The 6,656-nt window shown below is 40.1% G+C and overlaps 1 pseudogene; it reads right to left on the bottom strand.

Moving 5' to 3' along the window:
* Nucleotides 1–5,585: 5,585 nt before the first annotated feature.
* Nucleotides 5,586–6,152, bottom strand: LOC149244866 (sucrose synthase 2 pseudogene; annotated as a pseudogene).
* Nucleotides 6,153–6,656: the final 504 nt, after the last annotated feature.

Below are 6,656 nucleotides of genomic sequence, written 5' to 3'. Positions count from 1 at the left end.
TGATGTATATTATTTTCCATTATCAGTGCGAATAGACTCAATATGAGATTGTGCATCATTTTCAATCCATTTATGAAAATTCTTGAATGTTTGAAAGGCATCAGATTTGTTCTTTAATAAATAAACCCAACACATTCTGGTGTAATCATCAATAAATGTCATGATATATTTATTTCCATTTGCAGAAGGAACAGGCATTGGACCACATAAATCTGAATGAATTAGTTCAAGCTTCCTATGTGCTCTTGAATGTGAATCATGAAAAGACTATTTGCTATGCTTTCCTAGAATGCAAGCATCACATTGCTTATGTTTCCTAGGAATTGTAGGCAAACCAACAACACCATTTTTCTTCAATAAGTGGAGACTGTCATAGTTTAAATGTCCGAATCTAGCATGCCATAATAAACTTGATGGAAGTGTACCTTCTTCATGATGAGAAATATATGAGAAATATTGTGCATGAGCAGAGGTTCCTTTCAGTTTGAGAAGCCTTTCTTCTTCTATTCCCCTCATGACAAGTGAGTGGTCAGATGCTTTTCTTACCTCAAGCTTGCCATCAAACATATGAATGGAGTGACCTTGCTGGCAAATGTGAACCAAGGACAGTAAGTTTCTCTTGAGTTCTGGGAGATATAGAACATGATCCAAAAGAAAGTTTGGAAGACCAGGCAGTTTAAGCCTGATTGTGCCAAGCCCTGATGGCTTGATTTTTGACTGATCTACAAAGTATACTACTCCATCAACATTGTCAGTGAAATCTTCAAAAAAATATTTTCTATGAGTCAGATGATAGGTTTCTCCTGAATCAAGCAACCAATCATTTTTCGAAGAAGCAAGTGAAGCATTAAACAAATCTTCATTTACTCCAATGTTACATTATGCCTCAATATAGTGAGCGGATTCAGGTGCTTTACCTTTGTCTGTATCATCAGTTTTACCTTTCTGCTGGTTTCTTTTCTGCTCAATTTTTTCCCATGGTAGCTTGCATGTAGAAGCATCATGTGATCCATTTCGTTTGCAGTGAATGCAATGCAGATATGCCTTTTCTCCTTGAGAATGTCTGCCCCCCCTGCCTCTGAAGTATCTTCCTCTTCCTCTTCGTCCACCTCTTCCTCTTGTAGAATCTTGAGCAGGATGTTTTTCTTTATGAGCAAGGCACACAGTCTCTTCAGAAGATTCAAGGACTGTCTTCTTTCCAAAGGCTTGAACTCTCTTTCCGCAAACTTTTTCACAAGAGAGTCAAAGGTTATATCTTTAAGATTTCCATTTGCTTGTAAAGACTCAAGATAATTGGAGTAAGTAGGATAGAGTGCCTTGAGAAAAGCAATAAGAGGGATATCTAGCTCAACCTTAGTGGATTTGATATCATGCATTATAGACTTTACTTCAGATGCAAGAGCAAGAGGATCATTATTTTCCAGTTCAAGAGTGAAGAGTTTAATCATGAGTTGAACAACTTCAAGTGCAGAATGTGAGTCATAGAGTTCTTTTAGCTTTTGTAAAGCTTCAAAGGCAATTGAATATGATGAAATATGGTGACTTACTTCTTCATTTAAATATGCTGCGATTAATGCATAGGCTTTGCTGTTCTTGTTTTCCCAAATGACGAGCTCTTTTTCTGATGTAGGCTGTACTGGGTCATTGTCTGCTTCTCTGACACACACTCCTTTCCACAACTCATTGAAGATGAGGGTGTGTTTTATCGTCCGGGACCATTCAGGATAGTTCTCCTTGCCAGTGAGAACTATTCCTACCATAGAGATGATTGAATGCATTCTGTAAAAAATACTTCTGTTGATAAAAAAAAAATCTGCTTCTGCTGATAAAAAACTTCAGCTGATAAAAAAACTTCTAGATAAAAAAACTTCTACTGATAAAAAAACTTCTACTGATATATAGTGAAATTGTACTCAGATATATTAAAAAAAAGAGGTATTATTTTGTCGTGGTATATGGGGGACAGCGTGAGAGCCAAATGCAAGAGCGTTAATAACATTCCAATACGACAACAACATTCCAATCGTTCAACGTTAATAACATTCATATACAACAATGAATATCAGCATTATATATGTATAGAACAATGTATTATGGAACAGCGTATATAAGTATCAGTTCTGCAATGGCGCGGTGCCTCTTAATTTTGTTGCTTGCCGCTATTCTCTCCCGCTATGAACTTGTTCAGCCTGGCCAACAAGAGGTGGACAATCCTCTGGTTCTCCATGATGCTTTCGAGCAAAACCCCTCCGCCTACCGAGCGAGAAAAAGAATGAGATGATGAAGGACGTTCCCCTTGTGCGAGATATGAGAAATCGAAGCGGTGAAATGTTGTGACAGTGGGATATGAGAAACCGAAGCGGTGAGGGAGGAATCAAACACGCGACTGGTGAGCCCCAGTATTGTAGCAATAATGCTACAACTCCTGGAACTCCCTTCTTTAATTTTATCAACCCGGTAGTTCGTAACAAACTTGGAAGCGACGGTGTTGTATGCACAAGTACTAGCTCTTGCCGCAGCTGTCACTTGGTCAGCTGGCACAAGTCCGCTAGGGGCTTAAGCCAACTTCTATGAGCTCTTAGAAGAAGCTTTTTAACTGATGGATGAAAGCTAACTCAAAGGAAGCTAATCTACTTGCGGAAAGAAACTAAAAGCCAAAAAGAAACGCAAACCCTAGCAAACCCTAATTCTACCAGCTAGTCCTACTGACGCAAAGGAGAGAATGAAAACTACGAAAAGAGATTCCATTACTTCTATGAAGGTAAAATACATGTGTCTAAACTGCCTCTAGCTGAAGAAAACATCTTTTTGTATTTTTGACTAAGTTATTAAAATTATCATGCATGTGCTTTTAACTGGCCTTTCACTGTGAAGAGGTGGATCAAGGAGGATAAATGTTTGGAAAAGGCTGGGAAGGTTCAGAGAGGGTCTAAGGGGTCCCTAACACCCTTCCAGAGAGTTTCACAGAGTTTGGCTATCAAGAAACCTCATTCATGAGCTTCTACAGGAAGTCTGCAGGGGTTCTACAGGATGTTTAGGATTTCTACAGGATGTTCTGTAATTTTTCTACAGGATGTTTAAAAATTGGATTTTGGAGGATGGGTGAGTGAGGTAAGGTGCATGAATGGATGGGGAGGTAGGGTAGGGGCTTGAAATGACCCAAGGGCTGATGGATAGAGTTGAGGAGAAGGTGTAGATGGCTGGACTTGTTCCAAGAAGACTGAGGTAATACTGCACAAAAGGTAGGGTTATGAGGGCAGTATGGCAACGTGAGGCAAGCCAAGTTAGGAGATGGAGAAGATGGGTTTGAGGGAGTCTGGGTAGATAGAGAAGTGGTACAGGTGCTCTCCAATTTGTGTTTCCAACTGAACCAACAAAGACATGCAAGAAAACAAAGATCTAGTCATGCTACCCTAATATGATCTAGCTAACAGTAACAAGAAAGGACAACAGCTTTATTTGCAAGGAAACCATGTATATTAACTATGCAATGAAGCATTCAAAGATCTGAACATGTAACCAACTTCTGCAAATGAAAACCAAACACTAATGATTGCATGGCAAAGCAAAGTCAGTGTTTTTGTGGGCAGCAAAGTCATCCTAGTCACAGCTCCTGATCCCACTGAGAGAGAGGTGAAACCACCGATGTTTTTTGGCCCTTTTCTTGAAGATTTTTCTTTTAACAACCTATCAACTAAATCTGAGCATGAAAATCTATTTTACTCATCAAAGAAACAAACTAAATAACAAAACAAGATTTAGATCTAAATAGTAGATTTTATTCTAAGAATGCAGCAAAAACACATAAAGATAATCAAAGGAGGTGTTGGGCGCTTGAGATGGGCCCAACCCCAAGATCTATAGCCTCCTAAGAGAGATTTAGAGCTGGTGCAAAGCTGGATTCATATTTATTGAGCAAGAAAAGAAGAGTTACACCAAAACTGTCCATAAGGGAAACTTGAAAATGAGCTGAAAGCAAAGCTAATCTATTGCCTAAAAATCGAACTACAAAATGACTAACTACTGGCTAATTACTAGCTACAAAATTACTAACCACTAGCTAACCAAAATGAGGACCTAAGCCTTCTTATTTATACAAATTGAGGACCCAACAGTCCTCCTAAACTTTAGGGACTCGGCTGCCCAAAACTTGCAGTTAACAGCAGTCCTACTTGACTTGCTTGGCTGCCCTTGTGCTAATTGATTTGGTGGCCCTTGAACTCTGAGCTGATGGTGGAGAATTCGAGGTAAGGGCCCATAAATGAAGGGGACACCTTCCTACAAATCCTCTCCCTTGTTCTCCCACGAATTTGGCTGCCAAGTGCTCATTAAAACCTTCAATTTTGTCTCCAAGTTGACCAAAGAGGCTACACAAAGCACCCATTAGACTTGTTGGCATAATGACTAACCCAATTCACTCTATTAGCATAAATATAATAAAAAACATGCAATAAACTAATGAGAATGGTGGATTAATTTGAATTAGAAGGTTGAACGAGCCCAAATAATTATCCATTTTTGGGGCTCATCATCACCCCCCTACTGAAAGTGTTGCTCATCCTCTGAGCAACCAATCTATCTCCTCATTTTTGATGGCCTTGGTGGCCTCCTTGTCATGCCAAGCTGCTGAAGTGATGTCCTTTTCTCTGTCATGAAATCATGCTTTTCTCTTTGCTTCTTCCCACTGCCTGCTCCTTTTCCTAGTGAATTCTCAACCTTGGTATGATTGTGCAAGTATATTCAATCTGATGGTGGCAATGGTGGTGAAAGGAGATGAAACCAGTGGAGGATGGAAGAAAAGAGTGGTTGCATGCCTCCTCAACAGACTTCTAGCTTCAAATACCTCTCCATAATTGATTCTGGCATGTCCAATGGCTTCTACAGGATGTTTTTGGTAAAAATACAGAACTTCCTGTAGAAAGTCCTGTAGCTTCCGGTAGAAGGTTGAACCATGACTAAATTGTGCCCGAACCCTGAAAAAAATGAGTGTTCATGGAGGGGGTGGATGTGAGGATGCCTGGGAAATTGGTAGGGACACTTTTGCTTGTGCTGGGAGGTCGTTTTCTGGCTTCCTGTAGAAACAGTTCTCTGCCTTCCTGTAGAAACAGTCTGCTAACTTCCTGTAGAACCAGTTTTCTCTGATTTGGCTTGCTTGGCTGGGGTGCCTTCTCCTTGACCTGTGTTGTGGTTGCCTTGGGTGTGTCCCTACTTGTTTGTCCTTTTTCAATCTTCTCTGCTCTCTTCTGCAATCCTTTTCAAAGGTGTTTGTGCCATTTTTCCTCCCACAGTTTTAGGCTTAGCAATTTGGCCCGTTTCTCCTTTTCCTCTCTGTTTCTTCCTTCTTTTTCTTGCTTGCTTTTCCTCTTGCTTTCCTTGTGGATTTTTTTCAATTCGTTGATTGCATGTTGTACCATAGGCCTCAGGAATCACCGCGCCACCACAATAATTTCAGGTTTGATGTCCAATCCTTGATGTGTTGTTCTCAGCAACATTTCATTCTCCAATGCACAAACTTGATCAAGTATATACACAACCTGTCCACCAGTATCTGGCATTCCTAAAACAATTTCTTGGCCAAAATAACCCTAAGGTGAAAGAATCACAACATTTAAGACCATAGGAATCCTTCCTAGAAATGTTTCTAAAGTTGATGGATCAGGGGCCTGCAAAGTCTCCAAGAGCAAATGAATCATATCCAAGACATGTTCTGCATTGTCTCCCCATCCTTTTTCCAATCCCATTTCCTGTAATTTGTATTCAAACTCTGTATGTGGTGTATTCTTAGGGAACTTTTTAATATATTCCACTGCCTTTACCAAGACTGAGCGTAGCTTGGACAAACTTTGTATTCTCTCATTCAACATCAGCTTCTGGCCTTTGTAGCTATGTGCTCGAAGGAAATGCAGCAAGGGCTGCATGATTTCTCTATCATGGAATAATCTTGAGGACAAATGCTGATTGAGAAATTGAACTCCACTACCAATGGAAGATGGCCATGTTGGGCGAGGAAAAGATTCATTGAAGGGCTCAAGGTCTAGCTTCAATGCATATTTATCCTTGACACTTTCATCCACAAGGTGCTCCTTGAATTCCAAATATTCAGCCACAGAAAGTTGTTCAACAGCAAGTTCATCAACATTTGACACGGACATAATCCCATATACCAGACCTTGGTCGTATTGCAAGAAAAATCTATGGTGGAAGAATGATGTCCTCCTGTGTCTTAATACATCTCCAAATAGCCCTTCTTTGAGCATTTGAAGTTCATCATTCTCTCCCAATACCTGTGTTAGTCATCTAATAAATGATGAGGCTGCAAAATCTTCTTCCCTTGTGCTACATATCTCTCTTCAGGCTCCAAATTTAATGAAGAAAACTCGGGCTTTTCTGCTCTGGACGGCTTTGCTATACTTTCCTGTAGGACATCTTCCTGTAGAAACGCCTGTACAGTGCCCCTGCGCCTATGTGCGAGCTTGATACACAGCAGAATATTGAAGACAAGTAGAAAAACTCAGCGGAGGTTGATAGGTTAATCATTTTGTGGAAGTAGAGGATGCATACTTCAGTTGAAAATGTTGCAAGTGCAAGTTAACAACAATCTGTGAGTTTCAGTTGAGCGTTCATTAATTGTTGCGTGATTTGTGGTGAAGGAGTGA

Source organism: Pinus tabuliformis, chromosome 7, assembly GCF_031772625.1.
Source record: "Pinus tabuliformis cultivar Carrire ecotype Pingquan chromosome 7, CPIR1, whole genome shotgun sequence".
In the NCBI taxonomy this organism is placed as follows: Eukaryota; Viridiplantae; Streptophyta; class Pinopsida; order Pinales; family Pinaceae; genus Pinus; species Pinus tabuliformis.
This window is presented reverse-complemented; position numbering and strand designations above follow the sequence as displayed.